Source organism: Cebus imitator, unplaced genomic scaffold (assembly GCF_001604975.1).
Source record: "Cebus imitator isolate Cc_AM_T3 unplaced genomic scaffold, Cebus_imitator-1.0 Scaffold70, whole genome shotgun sequence".
Lineage (NCBI taxonomy): Eukaryota > Metazoa > Chordata > Mammalia > Primates > Cebidae > Cebus > Cebus imitator.
In genome coordinates, this window is record NW_016107385.1 from 1,233,285 (window position 1) to 1,250,600 (window position 17,316).

The following is a 17,316-nucleotide window of genomic DNA, read 5'->3' on the forward strand; positions in this document are numbered from 1 at the left end:
TTCAATAGCCTCCCAAGAGGCCAGAAATACAGACACTCAGACACCAGTAAGAAATAGGGCCTCTTGGAGAGTATCATAAATAAAAATTTATCCTATCTTTTAATGAACTGTATCCAATTTGATCCATATTAGAGTGTCTGGGCATCTTAGTGTTTCTTTCGCAAATGTCATTTTGAATGGATGAAACAATGCCGGAGCATTCTTACCTAAAAATGAGTTTTTATTACACACACAAGAATAAATTTCTCTGACGCGCATATGTATCCACCAGTATTCCTGACATCTGATTTTTGGGATGAGTAGTAATTCTTGTAGTAATTTTTCTCCTACATTCTTGATATTCTGATATGGAAAGGAAACCTGGGATAGAAAATGTTTTCATCAGTTGTCTGTTAAAACTTTTTCTATCTCAGTCTTTCTTTCCATATCAGAATGTCAAGAATATAAGAGAAAAATGAGGGGTAGCACCATATTTACAAGAATCTCCTGGGTGTATATTTTTTTATTCTATTATTTCTATTTCTAGTCTCCCAGAAAGTGCATTAGTTTCTAATATTTATAGGAGGGAGTGGCAGTTCTCTCTTTTCTGGATATGCAAAGTTGAAGCTCATGATTGAGCATGCTCTGTGGGGGGTGTGTACAGCTGTATTGTACAGGTAGGGGTAGCATCTGGTTTCAGAAGCTCGAGTGGAAAGCCTCTGAAAAAGTCAAACCAACTGCAGAACCCATGCCCACAGGGAGGTAATGTTACTTGTGCATACAGCTGAGGAAATACGCCCACCAGAATTCTTCTGTGTTTGACACAGATCAGATTATCTTCTTTGTGGACTCCTATGGTTAGGACGGAGAGGCGGTGACCAAAATAATTTGATTATAGCATCTTGGTAGTTACATGGCTCAACTTATGTTTATTTTTTTCTTTCTTTTTTCTTTGACATTTCAGACATAACAATGCCAGGGACTGTATAGGAACCGTTTCTTTTGATCTCTCTCCAAGACCACTGGTTTCCTTCCTAGGACTTTAGTCTTGGTATCCCTCTCAGTAGCAAGAGACAGAATTGGAAGTCACTTTGGAATCTACATGTGGGTCCTTCAATCAGAGAAGCAGACGATATCAGTATGCTTTCCTTCATTCACTTACCTACTCATTCAACAAGCATTTGCTGGACATCTTCTGTCTACCAGGCTCGGTGCGGGACACTGGTGACCCGGACACCAATAAGGCACAGGAGAATGAGCCCCTGTCTCATAATCTCATCAAAATACATATGAGGAAGGCACGGTTGTATTAGAGGTGAATGGCCAGTGCTATAGAACATAGGAGTCAGTGATGTGTTTCTTGGGTGAGCCAAGAAGAGCTACACAGAGAAGGAGATGCTTGAGAGGGGTCTTAAAGTGAGTGAGATTTTGACAAGGTGGAGAAGCTTAAGAAGGGTTTCAAGATTCAGGCAAAAGAAACAGCATGGACAAAGGAACAAAAATGAGTAGACATAACATTTTTGAGAACATGTATTTCCAGCTGCAGGAAACATCCCTGATGCATTGATCATCTATGTTTCCCAAAGATATCTTTTCCATTTCTTCCACAGTTAAAGGTGACACAGGGAGTAAATGGGATGAAACTTCGATTCAGAAGAGGGAGGCCTGAGTGCCATGGTCATAGGATTGTAGTCTGTCTTTGGGGATCCCTACTGCAGGACAGGTAGCAAGTGGACAGGAGCCCAGGCCCACTCACAGCCAGACAGTTGGGAGTTTGAATCCCTGTCCCACTCCCAGCCATCTGTGTGATCTTCAGCAGGCCTTATCCTCGTCAGGCCTCAGTTTATCCCTCTATAAAATGGAGATAATCGTACCCTCCCCAAGGACTTGCTGCGAGGAATAACCAACTGAATTAACACATGCAAACCTGTGGGAGAGGTTCCTGAAATACATTGAGCACTTGATGATTGTCAGGTTTTGTTGTTACAATTCTTATTTCAACAGTTTTCAAATTATGTGTCACTGTAATTATTGAGTGGTAGCTTCATTTTCTTGTAATAATTTTTCTCATATTCTTGATATTCTGATATGGAAAGGAAGCCTGGGATAGGAAAAGTTGTAATCAATTTTCAGTTAACTAATTTTTGTTGAGTATTTTATTATGAGCAAGGCTCTATATTAGCTACTGAAATAGTACATTGTAGTGGAGAGAATGTTGGGAAACTTGATTGTGGAATAGCTTGGTTGCTTGTTTAAGCATCAGGGTGAATGCAGTTTTCAGAGGATAATAACAAGTGCATGCTGCGTAAGTGGAGATTTTTTTTTTGTTCACGTTCATTGTCCTCCTCTTTTTCTTCAAGTGAAGACCTTGCATTTATTTAGGGAAATTATTCCTTTCTCACTCCAATCTTGGGATTATTTTGAGTCTGTGGGATTTATAAACATTGACATGAGAAGGGAATACCGCCTCCCCTCCTCTACTCCCTCTCCCCAGAAAGCCAAAGAAACCAGGAAAGAATGTGGGCAACACTCAAGAGCAGAAGTGAGAGAGAGAGAAATTGACTATTCAACTATCAGAGGCGTCAGATCCCTCATTCTCATATTTGAGCCCACTACATCTGCCTTGGATTATTCTTTGATTCTCTGAGCAAACTCAGTATTCTACTAAGTTTTCATTTCTAGTTAAGCTCCGTCAGATTGGGCTTCTGTCACTTGCAACCAAAGGAGCCTGCCTGCCTTGGAGCATTATTGAGTGTGTCAGATAAGATGTAGTACATAGAGTTCTTTGAAAACCTAAAGCACCACAACAAATGCTAACTGTAATTAAAAGAACTGTGAAATACAGCTTCTTTCCTGCCAGTGTTGATAATTATTTAAGAACAGAAGTGACAACTGCACTGTCTAAGTAATTGGATTCAGTGTCCAGAGAATACTGTGCATTGAGATGACTTTGGAAGGCTTTAGGGAAAAGGTAGGATTTGAGCTGGGCTTAAAGTATAAACATGATACTGATCAAAGTAAGAGAAGGGCTTAGTAGGCATGAAGGATATTGGGGGCCAAAGCACCACAGTTTACCTCATTAACAAGTATTTACTGGCCTGCTATGGATTGAACATAAGAAGTCAAAGCTTGAAGAGGTCTTGGAATCTTCTACAGCTACTTGTAAAAGCCACTTACATGATAGAATACCGAAAGAATCTGCAGTATTAAAGAAAAGTCAGCAGAGCACATTTTACATTCCTGTGGGTCCTCTCTCGCATTGCAAGACCTTCCTTCTTCCTGGTAGCATTTTTGAGACTTCCTTGATGTTTGAGCCAGGTTGGTTTCATGAGTGCATTTTTCGCTCCCTTTCTTTGGAAGTGAGCAGAAATGGCCAATTCAGATGAAAGCTGTCACCCTCTGCAAGGTCCCTTCTTGACTCTCCACCTGCTATCACGTTTTCCCACTCTGTGGTTACTGGCCTTTCCCAGTTCCCATATTCTTAAGCCACTCTTGTGGCAAAGTCTCGGGGCTGGAAATAGAAATCACTCTCCCTGAAAAGCCTGAGGCTGTTATTGTTAAGTAGCTGCAGATTTCCACAGCTTTGGGAATCCAGGACAACAACAGTGCACATTGTTTTTCCCATTATTTCTTTAAAAAATTGTTTATCGTTACATAATAATTTTACATATTTATGGGGTACAGGCAATATTTTGATACACACATACATGTGTAATGTTGAAATCGGGGTGTTTAGGGTTTCCATCATCCTGAACATTTACCATTTCTTTGTGTTAGAAACATTTCAAATCTTCCATTAGTAGACTCTGTCTCAGTAGCTCATATTTTCTTCCTTCAAGAAATGTTGTATGAGAATGGTTGTTAAGTTCACTCACCGTAAGGCATAAGAACATCAAAACCTTAGTTCCCTCGTCTACAAAATGTGATTATAACATCTAAGTTTACGAGGCTGTCATAAGAATTAATGAAAACAATGGAAGTGGAGTCACTATATGGAAGCATCCCAATAGTAATAAAAGCAGTACAGAAGGTGGAAGAAAGTCTAGTTCTTCTCCATGACCTGCACTCCCTACCTTCGTTCTGTCCTCCTCCTGTTACCTTCAAGATTCTCTAGATTCTTCCTGATGTGTGGGCTCTTAATAATGCTATACCTGACAGGAAATCGAGGCTCACAGTTGACGAATTTGCTGGGTGTTAGCACTTCTTATCTCTCACCCCTGCCGAATAGACAGTAGAGACGATGACTGCCAGAGAGAGGACTGAGCTTCAGGGTGGTCAGTGGCATGAGGTGGCCATATTCCCACATGAGATGTGTCCACTGTGGAGATGGGTAAATCGGGTCATTCAAAGTACCTGGCTCTAGAGAAAACCGTGCCAGAAGGAAAGTCTTGCTTTTGATGGCAGAGTCAATCAAGCAGGACCAGCCTGAAGACCAAAAGAGGTGAAGGACAGGGAGGGTCTGGTGGAGTCAAGAAGGGAGCAACCTGCTGGCTGCCACCTGCAGCTTCTTCTCCTGCTTTCTAATCCATCATTGTGTCTTTGAAAGTACCTCCTGGGGAGAGGCCCTTTGGCAAGAAGGTATGCTGGGCCTGTTCTCATCTTTTCCTCTATTCTCATCCCAGTTGGAAATAAATAACTCCAAGCTGGTTGACTTCCTAGCAGGTCCAATTTGTTTCACAGTCCATTTTCTGTCAATTTCATAGGCACATTCTTCCAGGAAAGATGAAACGATTCCATGGAAATGGCTGTGGGGGTATGGCCTGTGGACAGAAATAGTCTGAAGCTTATGGGGCATAAGCTTCAGAAGTACCCGAGAGGTCAAATAGGCACCTCCCTTCCCTTTTTAGAGATGAGAACACTGAGGCCATAATAGGTAGGCAACTTGCCCAGGGTTTCACTTGTAGGTGTCCTGCCTTTCAAAGTCTCTGAAAGGGAACGAGGGCGTATCAAAGACCACCTGCTTCAGGGAAAGAAATGAGATGAGAGAGCTGGTCAGCTGGAACTGATCTTACCAAAAGTTGGGTTAAGAAAGTGGGAGAGCATAAGCCAGAGCAAGACAGATTTCTCGGAAATCGAGAAACAACAGAGTAAAACCCAAACTGGGACTTGGAGCAAACAAATCAAAATCAAGAGCCAGTACTACATGGGGACATAGTGACGCTAAGAACAGCTGAGAGTGATTTAGGATCAGCATGGTGAAAAACAAACTATTTTCAAGTTAATAAAATCAAATGGGAGTTCTAAGAAGTGAAGGCAGCCTCTGGATTGTTTAATGCCTTCCCATTGCAGGAAAAGCCTCCACAACCTGGCCTAATAGATGTTTTCCTTAGTCCCTGCTGACTCACCCAAACGCAGCTACTTCCAGCTCATCAGATCTAAGGCCTGTGTTCTCTGTCTCTGGAGCTTTCCTCGGGCTGTCCTCTCTGCATGGAATGCTGTTGTCCCTTCTCAGGTCCAGCCAATTCCTCATATCCTTCAAAGGCCAGTTCAAGTCCCACCTCTCAATGAAGCCTTCCACACACCCTGGCTGAAAGTGTTCTCCCTATTTGCTGGTCTCCAGTTGCACTGACGCCTGTTCCTACCTTGCACACAGATTGATCTGTGCACAAGCATTCTAGGACTGTCTTCTCCCTCTATTGAGAAGTCTGTGAGTAATTCATCTGTAATGCATAAGGACCTTACCTGTGTGCCTCACACATAGTATGTCCTTTAAAAATATCTGCCAAAAAAGCGGTCATCTTGGGGGGGTACACATGAGAGTAGAATCATCATACTTGGCTTCAGCCAGATTCTCACTAGGAGTATCACGTCCCTAAGTAAGAAGAAATGTAGAGAACAGGAAAGCATTCAGAAGAGAGCCACAGAGACAGTAAGTTTAAAAACAGGCTCAATAAAGTCAGTTTAAAGGAAAGTAAAGCTTAGGACTTTTCCTGGGAAGTGAGGCATATTTCATTAATCTTTCTCCAGGCCTATAAAGGGCTTCTGCCCAGAGAATTGACAGCAGCTGCTTTTCATCCCTGATTAAGTCAGATAAGTTGGAAATTAATGTAAACAGAAACATCATTCCGATCACAAATAGGGAAAATATTTCTGAGAGACGGTGATTAAACTCTCAGAGGAGTTACCATAGGGATTTGTAGACTTTAGGTCTCCACAGGATTATTAAACAGATTCTTGTGTGTCAAGGCCAGTTTAGTGGCTTCCTCTGGAATGAATGCCACGGAATGAACTTGACAATCTGCTCTCTCACACCTCCCCGTGCTGGCCAGGTGTCCACCCTAAGTGTCCCTGGCAGTCAGTTCCAGGCTACTCCAGCAGGGGGCGGCCACGCACAGTGAAAGCCCATAGGTACAGCTGGCCAGAATGGTTTGAAACAGTGAATCTACCAGGTTTGCAAGTGGACAGGGACCCAGGCAAGGTGTGCAAAGATGAGTAAGCACTTTCCATGGGCGTGCTCAGGAAGCCACCACAGAGCCTCTCACTTTTTCCACGCCCCCTGGGTGTTAAGAACAGAAAGTGCACCCGGTAACTTGGAAAAACCCTCTCTGCATTGAGGCACAGTCATTTCCAAAAGTCCTCAGAGCCTGTGCTCTGAGAATTAGGTGGTGTGCCAAGACTCTTGGATCTGCTTCTGCAACCCAAGCATGGTGCATAGAATTTTATCAAAAGAAAAAAAGGCAAAAGGAAGAACAATCGGTGGAGGGGAATAATGTCATAGGTAACTCTGAAGAGCAGTGTCACTTTTATTTGATTTTAAAGATACATGGCACACAGGGCATCTGCCTGCCTGTTGTGTTCCCAAGTCTCCTTCTGAGGGATGCTGCTCTAGGTGCGTGGCATTTCCATGTGCTGTATTTGGCAATTGCAGGCTCTGCTGCGACCTAACAGGCCCGGTGTTGGTGGCTCATCTGCAGGCAGTCTCTACGGGCTCCATGGTGGAGGTGCCCCCCACCTGTGAAGTGGGGAAGTCTAACAGCACCTCCCAATAGGAATGCTGCACATTAAATGGGACAACCAGTCAGATCAGACCCCCTCCCAGGGAGGGTTCAGTGATGAGATTTACCTGTGAGGCAGTGGGCAATTGCTGCAGCCTCCTGAATGAATAAAGCCTGCTTTTAAACCAGTCTTGGAGTTGCTGGGTCCTAGAGTCCTCTGGACTGCTGAAAAGGCTTGTGTTCTTGTTTCTCATCTAACTGTTCAGCACCTTTTCATCCCCTCAATAACCCAAGTACATCTCTCCTGTTCAACCTGTCCGTGTATAGTAAACACCCTGAGATTTCCCTGCCTTGCCACACTTACTCCCTGGCACAGAAAGCTTTTGAATTGTTTTAATTTTGCATCCCCTTGAGGCAAGAGTTCAGCTCAGAAAATCTAGGTAGCTGGACCCCTAGATATTGCAGTGGTGCTGTGTTAAACAGATGCAACAGACATGAGCCCTGCAGTGGAGGAAGAATTACTGCACTTCGTATGTGGCTCCACGTTCTGGCGAAGTTTGAGAGAACTTCCCTTTTGCTGGTTTTCTGCATCATCTGTCTGTTTTCTTTGGGCACTATATGCTCAGGGTTGTTTGTTTTGTGTTGGTGGTATGACTTTAAGCCTACCTCATTCTGACATCCTTCAGATTAGAAATTATGATTTATCTGGAATTGGTTTTATTATGTTACAGCTTAGGCCCACTAGGTTCAATCAATTGAAAACCGGTGGCATTATTCCCAGCAAAAGAGAAGGTTAGCCTGGATGTCTTTCAGTGAAAGACAAGGGATTTTCAACTCTGAGGTTGAACCAAGATGTTGATAGATTGGAAGATGGAGGTGGGAAGATGGAATGCAGCCAGGGGTAGATATCTTCAACATAGTCCCGGCTGTGGAAACACAGTGCTTTCTTTGGGATCATTTCAGATGTCAAACGCAGCAGGGTTGACATCAATACACAGCAGGCCATGGATTATGGCTGTCTCTAATGACTGTGTTCCACTGTGTTTATTGTTCTGGATGTTAATATATAGAGTAAATGATAGTCCTTTAATTGAAGGTTGGAAATGCCTCATACCAAGGCGCCCGGGTGACACATCATTAACCACTGAAGTGAAACCCAAGACACTTGCTGGCCAGGAAATCACAGCCTTGGAGACCATCTTCCTATTTGTGTATATGGTATGTGTAAGAGAGAGCAGGCCCAGCAGCTGGCCTGCACCTTATTGGCAGTTCTTGGTTTTGCTGGGAGGAGAAAAACATCATTTAGAAACTAGCAAAAGCATATTAGTTACACAGGAAATCTCGGCTAATCAGAACTTGAATAAGGCACATTTCTACCCAGTGTATGAATCCAGGAGAGGAGAGAGGGGTCTGCTCTCTTCCTTTCTTTTTAGACATTATTGAAGTGGCTCTTCAAAAAGTTTCTCCAGTTTAATTGTAGAAACAATTTGTGATGCCTCAGTAATAGACATTGAATTTTGAAGTTTCCTACTATAACTCCTGAGAGAAGTCTTGACAAACTGTCAGACCATAAACTGGCCCTAATTGTTTCCGTGGAAAGGTATTATCATTCCCTATCGCGTCTCTAACAAATAGCCACAAGCCCAGTGGCTCAAAAGGACACAGATTTATTACCTTATAGTTCTGGAGGTCTGAAGTCTGAAATGGGTCTCACTTGGCTAAAACTAAACATTCTTTCTGGACGGTGCAGGGGAGAATCTGTTTCCTTGCCTTTTTCAGCTTCCAGAGGCCACCCATACACTGCGTCTTGGGCCCCGGCCCCCTAGCAATTACATCACTCTGATCTCTGCTTCTGTTGTCACACCTCCTTCTCTGGCCCTCCTGCCTCCCTCTTTCAATGATAAAGAGCCCTGGGATTCCATGGGCCCATGGGATAATGCAGCATAATCTCCCCATATCTAGGCCAGCCAATTAGCAACTTCAGTTTGATCTGCAATCTATTGATGCGGAGGTATGATCATGACAAAAGGCAGTTTCTTATGTCCTAAAATCAAAAGAAATCAGGCCCTGACACCTTAACTGTAAAATTCAGAAATGATCTGGATGTATTGATATCTGCAAGTCCGTGGGCATTACAGCTTAAGAATGTATGTTTTGGGCTTGGACAGAAGAGGGTCAAATCCTCACTCTGTCACTGCTGGCCATGGGATTTTGGATAGAATATTCAACCATGTTAATGAGTTTCCTTTATTATAAAATGGAGGTACTAATATGCACCACATGGGATGTTGTAAAATTTAAGATAATACAAATGAGATGTCCACGGTGGTGACTGGCACTTAGTGAGTTTTCAGTAAGTGTTACCTATCAATGGCAAAATCCGCAATTACTTTTGCATCGATCTAATATGTGTTAGGAAGTCTCCCTTCTTTTACCTGACTCCTTGTGAGTCATGGCAAGGATGGTGAGGGTCTGTGCTTATTTTTTAAAAAATCAAAACAAATACCTAAAATTAAGCATATAAGACTTTTATTTAAAGGCAGGAGAGCCAACATTTTGCATTGTCTTGGGAAAGAGCTCTTAATTAAGTCCTTTTTGACCTAGTATTACTGTCACACTCAGGCCTGTGGGTCTGACACTGTGCTGGCTGCTGGAGGGGAATAAGTCATGGCCGCTGGTTTCCAGGTTACTGTAGTGACTGCCATGCAGGTGCCCCAGCTGACAGCTAAGGAAGCATGAAAGAATTGAGGCAAGGGAGTTTGAAGAGAGAGATTATCTGGATGGGGGTGGTAGGAGAATGTTTCAGAAGAGTTACGACTCAGATTGGGCATCGAAAAAAGACATGGAGAAGCTGGGAAAAATAGAGAGGGCATTTTAGGGAGTGGATCTGGGATAACTGACATGAACAAAAATGCCAGTGTAGGATTTCATGTTTAAAAGGCAGGACAGATGTTTTAGGTAGATATATTGTGGAGCAGGAATCTGCAGAAGTAGAATGGGATGTTTTAGGTAGATAAATTGTGGAGCAGGAATCTGCAGAGGTGGAATGGGATTGGATTAAAGACGGCGTTTATCAAGCTAAGTAGACTTAAGCTTCTGTATCTTATTCAACTTTGTATGGCACATAGTGGGTATTCAATACCATTTATTTTTGTTTCATCCTGTCCTTAATTCAACTTAATTTTCTAGACAGTGAGGGACCACAGAAAGACAAGATGAGACACACAAAGTGGCATTGTCAGACCATGGACTAAAACAAAAAAACACAGAAGCCAAGACCAGTTAGGACACAACTCCAATGTCTAGCAAATGAAGTGAAGGTCTCATGACAGTGGGGATGGAAAGTAAGGATTGGCAAGACTAAATAGAAATCTCAGACTTGTTAGTTATAAAATTGAGAACTGATCCTGATGTATTAGTATCTGGAGAGTCCATGGGGCAGGTGTGTAGAGTGGTGATAGTTTAGCTGCTGATGGAACAATAGCATCGATTCCTGAGGTCCAAGAAGAAATAGGTGTCAAAACCTAAGGGGAAGTATATCAGTTACCTACTGCTGCATAACAAACTGACCCATAAATCATTGACTTAAAAGAATTCACTTCTCTTAGACAAACCAAGTCACATTGCCAAGTCTGAATTCAAGGAGTAAGGGGGTAGGCTTCACTTCTTAATGGGAAGAGATACAAAGTCACAGTGAGAATAGTGTAATTTGTAATCAATCTAGCACACTCACAGTACAGAGGATATTCGGAATGCTCTGTTATGAAGCCTAGTTATTTATATTTGTATCTTTATAATTTTATCTACATCAAATTGAGTCATAATTGTATGGCAAATTATACAAGCCTGATTTTGTTTTCATTCTAACTTGCCAAGTATTCTGTAGCTCCTTGTGGATAATACACCAGATGGTCAATGAAAGGAACTAGGTGTTTGATATGGTTTGGCTCGGTGTCCCAACCCAAATTTCACCTTGAATTGTAGTTCCTATAATCCCCATGTGTTGTGGGAGGGATGTGATGGGAGATTATTTAATCATGGGAGTGGTTACCCTCATACTATTCTCATGATAGCAAATTCTCATGAGATCTGATGGTTTTATAAGGGGCTTTTCGCCCTTTTGCTCACACTTATTTTTCCTGCCAACATGTGAAGAAGGATGTTTTTGCTTCCCTTTTCATCATGATTGTAAGTTTCCTGAGGCCTCCCTACTCCTGCAAAACTGTGAGTCAATTAAATCCCTTTCCTTTATAAATAACACAGTCTTGGGCAGTACTTTATAGCAATGTGAGGATGGACTAATACAGTATCCCAGGCTTATCTCATGTATCCCAGGCTTATCTTATTTCATGCAGTTAGATCTTGTGCCACCACTGAGCTTCTTGAGGGCCTGATCCACGTCTCTGGCTTTTCCTGATGTCCTAAGGAATTAGAAACATGGAAAGCACTTAAATAGTCTTCACATTGGTGGCAAATTTGGGTTTAGGTTTTAATGCTACCATGAATCACAGTAAAAATAAGATGATGGAAGGAAGCAAGCTGGCCTGAGCTATCTTTTTTTTTTTTTTTTTTAAATGGGAAAAATGCCCCCTGCACTCCTATGAGTCTCTTTAAAAGAAAAGCCTACTTTCAGTGATTCCTTTATACCTGCAGTTGCTGCACATATTGACCCTCTGTAGCCCTGTTTGATAGATGCAATGTACTGAGCTTGGTGCATCGTGTCCCAGAATTGGGAAAGGGAAAAAATGAAAAACCAGCAAGCCAGTACATTGGCCACCTCACAAAATGCAAGCATCTAGAATTGCTGGCAGGACTCTCTGAAGGCCTGAGTGATTCTTACAAGTAAGCAGCTGGAGACGTAATTATTACATTGTCATTTTATTATTGTGGGAAGAGCACTTAACATGAGCTTTATCCTCTTAACACATGATATGTCATTGTTGACATATCTTGTGTTAATTACAATGTTGTATAGGAGCGTTCTAGAGCTTACTTCATCTTGCTTGACTGCATCTTTACGCACATCAGTTAGTAACTCCTCATTTCTTCCTCCTTCCGGCCCTGAGAAACTACCATTGATTCTATGGATTTGACTCTCTTAGATAACTCATATAAGTAGAATAAAGAAGTATTCGTTTTTCTGTGGCTGGCTTGTTTCACTTAGCATAATGACCTCAGGGTTCATCAGTGTTGTTACATACGTCAGGATTTTCTTCCTTTTTAGTGCTGCATAGTGTTCCATCATATGTATACACCACACTTTTTATCCACTTACCTGTTGATAGATATTTAGGTTGTTCTTACAACTCAATAGTAAGAAAGAAACAACTAATAACCCAATTAAAAGTGGACTAAAGACTTGAATAGACATTTCTCCAAATAAAACATACAAATAATCAACAGATATATGAAAAAATGCTCAATGTCACTAACGCTCAGAGAAATGCAAATAAAACCACAATACGACATCACCTCACATCTGTTAGAATGGATATTATGTATTACAAAAAAATGAAAGATAATAACTGTTGGATATAGAGAAATTAAAACTTCTGCACACTGTTGGTGGACACACAAAAAGACACAGTTGCTATGGAAAAAAATGTATAGAGGTTTCTAAAGAATTTAAAAATAGAATTACCACATGATCCAGCAATCCCACTTCTGGGTGTTTATGTAAAAAAATTGAAATCTGGATCTTGAAGAGATAGAAGCACTCCTATGTTTATTGCAGGATTTTTCACCGTAGCCAAGCATGTTGTCTTTTTACCCCTTCTGCAGTACCGTTTAGAGGAAGTGAGAATGCTGAAGATGAGCAAGCCCTGGAGTGGAGCAGTGGTCCCATTAGGTCTGGTTCTAAAAAGAACTCTGCCATCAGCAGGCTGTAATCCAGGAGGATCCAGGCTTCTCTCTTTGTCTTAGAGCCACTCCTCTTCCTGGGGCTTGGCTCTGGAGGTTGGTGAGAGACAATGTTGCTGAAGGGTGGAAAGAGCAGGGAGGATCACGGGGCAGTCAGAATAGATGAGGGCATCTGGCAGCCTGACAATGACCTGGAGGAGTTTGGCTCAAGCCAACCTGGACCTGGTCCAGGAAGGTGAGTCCAGAACTTGGAATGTAACGCAGGTTTCTCTCAGGTCTGTTTTCTTTCTTCTCTCAGAAACACTGACACATTCGGGCCCAGCCCTGCAGTCCTACATGTACAACACCTTCCTTACTTTCCTCCCCAAAGTCTTGAAATGGAACTCCTAAGTGATTGAGCAAGGTCAGTTAAAGAAGAAAAGGAAGATGCACTTTCACTGCATTTTAAATGTCATTCTCTCAGTCAGAAAGGATTCCTCATAGGAACTCTTTTTCTTAAACAACTGTGTATCAGTTGATTCCTAAATGTACTTTGTATGTTGCATCTCTGTGCCTCTGCTCAGATCATCCTCCCTGCACAGAGAGCTCTCTTTTTCTGTCTGGTGGCCTAAATCCTAAATCCTATTTTAGTTCCACTGCATCTAGGATGACTTTCCTAATTACTTTAGATTTGTTGATGTTTCCATTCTCTGAATCTCTTAGCTGTTACTATCCATACCATTATCCAGCACATGATATGTATGACTTCATGTTGGCATTTATTTTCTGGTGTTTAAATCCTGTTTTCTGTGTGAGTCTTTTAAAATCCAAGTCAGTGCTTTATACTTCCATATCTTTCCGATCACACTCGCCTACTGCCTTACACATAGTAGGCTCTCAGTAAATGTTTGATGCCCATGGTACTTGAAATGCCATTCTCTTTTCCCCTGATCCACTGCCAGCACTTCTTCTGAGCATTGATCAGCTTTTGACCGCTCAGATCTATTCCATCTTATAGGTAGTACTCTGATTTCCACTGGGGACAGCTGTCACTCATGGTGTGTCCACTTGTTGGGAAGTAATTCCAGTGCCTGCTTGCCACTACGAAATCCCAGAGTGCAAGATCCTTCCTTTCCTTGCCCATTCTTCAAACTAGATCTCTGGCATGTAACCTAAATTTGGCCAAGCAGCTGCTCTGATCCAGGTCTCTGAAACTTGAGTAAGGGATTGATGGTTTGAAGCCATTCAGTGCAGGGTGGTGGCAGAAGCATCGCAACCAGACTTGTCTTGCTACACCAAGGTCTCTCTCCTTCCTTTCCCTGGCCTTTTGGAGCTCCTGGTTATGGTACATTGTCAGGCCTGGCTGTCCTACCGTCTGTCAATCATGTGAACCCGCCAACTACCAAGTCCTTCCAATGAAATCTCTTTCAAAGTAGCTAGAGAGTTTGAATGGATTTTTTCTTTGTTTATGTTGTTCAAAATGAAGGAATCCTGGCTGATAGACAGCTTACTTCCAGCCCTTATCAACCCTCTCCTGGGATACTACAGTAACTTACCGGATTCTGTATCTTCCATGTTATTATCCTTTAGTAAGTTTTCCACATTCTTTCCAGAGTTTTAGATGTAAGAAAATTTTAAAGTAAATGCTGACTTAGTCTTATTTTTAAGATAAAAAGTCAACTCCTAAAATTTCTCATGTTCACATGTCCTGTGCCCATGCTCCAAAATTGTGGTGTATGATGCAGTGCAAAGAACATGACATTTAACTTGATATCCAAACTTGAAACAAGTAGCTTAGCATGTTTGTTAAACCTTTTCATCATTAGTTTTTTTCTTAAACAAAATGGAGAATGTATACATTCTGGAGTGCTTGTAAGAGTCTGACGGGATAATGCAGCTCCAGCTTTTGCAGCCTGATAGGTTTTCAGTAGATGTTAACTCCCCTACCTGTACTTCCTTCCCTAGTGGGCTTGCTGCTCCATGCTGGATCTTGATAAACTCTGGATGAGCCTGGATGCCCCAGAGGTCCCTGGGGTTAAGAAATTGGATGCATTGGAGAAGTTCATACAATGTCCATTTGCAATACAAACAGCATGCCCATTTCNGCCCGGGTGACACATCATTAACCACTGAAGTGAAACCCAAGACACTTGCTGGCCAGGAAATCACAGCCTTGGAGACCATCTTCCTATTTGTGTATGTGTAAGAGAGAGCAGGCCCAGCAGCTGGCCTGCACCTTATTGGCAGTTCTTGGTTTTGCTGGGAGGAGAAAAACATCATTTAGAAACTAGCAAAAGCATATTAGTTACACAGGAAATCTCGGCTAATCAGAACTTGAATAAGGCACATTTCTACCCAGTGTATGAATCCAGGAGAGGAGAGAGGGGTCTGCTCTCTTCCTTTCTTTTTAGACATTATTGAAGTGGCTCTTCAAAAAGTTTCTCCAGTTTAATTGTAGAAACAATTTGTGATGCCTCAGTAATAGACATTGAATTTTGAAGTTTCCTACTATAACTCCTGAGAGAAGTCTTGACAAACTGTCAGACCATAAACTGGCCCTAATTGTTTCCGTGGAAAGGTATTATCATTCCCTATCGCGTCTCTAACAAATAGCCACAAGCCCAGTGGCTCAAAAGGACACAGATTTATTACCTTATAGTTCTGGAGGTCTGAAGTCTGAAATGGGTCTCACTTGGCTAAAACTAAACATTCTTTCTGGACGGTGCAGGGGAGAATCTGTTTCCTTGCCTTTTTCAGCTTCCAGAGGCCACCCATACACTGCGTCTTGGGCCCCGGCCCCCTAGCAATTACATCACTCTGATCTCTGCTTCTGTTGTCACACCTCCTTCTCTGGCCCTCCTGCCTCCCTCTTTCAATGATAAAGAGCCCTGGGATTCCATGGGCCCATGGGATAATGCAGCATAATCTCCCCATATCTAGGCCAGCCAATTAGCAACTTCAGTTTGATCTGCAATCTATTGATGCGGAGGTATGATCATGACAAAAGGCAGTTTCTTATGTCCTAAAATCAAAAGAAATCAGGCCCTGACACCTTAACTGTAAAATTCAGAAATGATCTGGATGTATTGATATCTGCAAGTCCGTGGGCATTACAGCTTAAGAATGTATGTTTTGGGCTTGGACAGAAGAGGGTCAAATCCTCACTCTGTCACTGCTGGCCATGGGATTTTGGATAGAATATTCAACCATGTTAATGAGTTTCCTTTATTATAAAATGGAGGTACTAATATGCACCACATGGGATGTTGTAAAATTTAAGATAATACAAATGAGATGTCCACGGTGGTGACTGGCACTTAGTGAGTTTTCAGTAAGTGTTACCTATCAATGGCAAAATCCGCAATTACTTTTGCATCGATCTAATATGTGTTAGGAAGTCTCCCTTCTTTTACCTGACTCCTTGTGAGTCATGGCAAGGATGGTGAGGGTCTGTGCTTATTTTTTAAAAAATCAAAACAAATACCTAAAATTAAGCATATAAGACTTTTATTTAAAGGCAGGAGAGCCAACATTTTGCATTGTCTTGGGAAAGAGCTCTTAATTAAGTCCTTTTTGACCTAGTATTACTGTCACACTCAGGCCTGTGGGTCTGACACTGTGCTGGCTGCTGGAGGGGAATAAGTCATGGCCGCTGGTTTCCAGGTTACTGTAGTGACTGCCATGCAGGTGCCCCAGCTGACAGCTAAGGAAGCATGAAAGAATTGAGGCAAGGGAGTTTGAAGAGAGAGATTATCTGGATGGGGGTGGTAGGAGAATGTTTCAGAAGAGTTACGACTCAGATTGGGCATCGAAAAAAGACATGGAGAAGCTGGGAAAAATAGAGAGGGCATTTTAGGGAGTGGATCTGGGATAACTGACATGAACAAAAATGCCAGTGTAGGATTTCATGTTTAAAAGGCAGGACAGATGTTTTAGGTAGATATATTGTGGAGCAGGAATCTGCAGAAGTAGAATGGGATGTTTTAGGTAGATAAATTGTGGAGCAGGAATCTGCAGAGGTGGAATGGGATTGGATTAAAGACGGCGTTTATCAAGCTAAGTAGACTTAAGCTTCTGTATCTTATTCAACTTTGTATGGCACATAGTGGGTATTCAATACCATTTATTTTTGTTTCATCCTGTCCTTAATTCAACTTAATTTTCTAGACAGTGAGGGACCACAGAAAGACAAGATGAGACACACAAAGTGGCATTGTCAGACCATGGACTAAAACAAAAAAACACAGAAGCCAAGACCAGTTAGGACACAACTCCAATGTCTAGCAAATGAAGTGAAGGTCTCATGACAGTGGGGATGGAAAGTAAGGATTGGCAAGACTAAATAGAAATCTCAGACTTGTTAGTTATAAAATTGAGAACTGATCCTGATGTATTAGTATCTGGAGAGTCCATGGGGCAGGTGTGTAGAGTGGTGATAGTTTAGCTGCTGATGGAACAATAGCATCGATTCCTGAGGTCCAAGAAGAAATAGGTGTCAAAACCTAAGGGGAAGTATATCAGTTACCTACTGCTGCATAACAAACTGACCCATAAATCATTGACT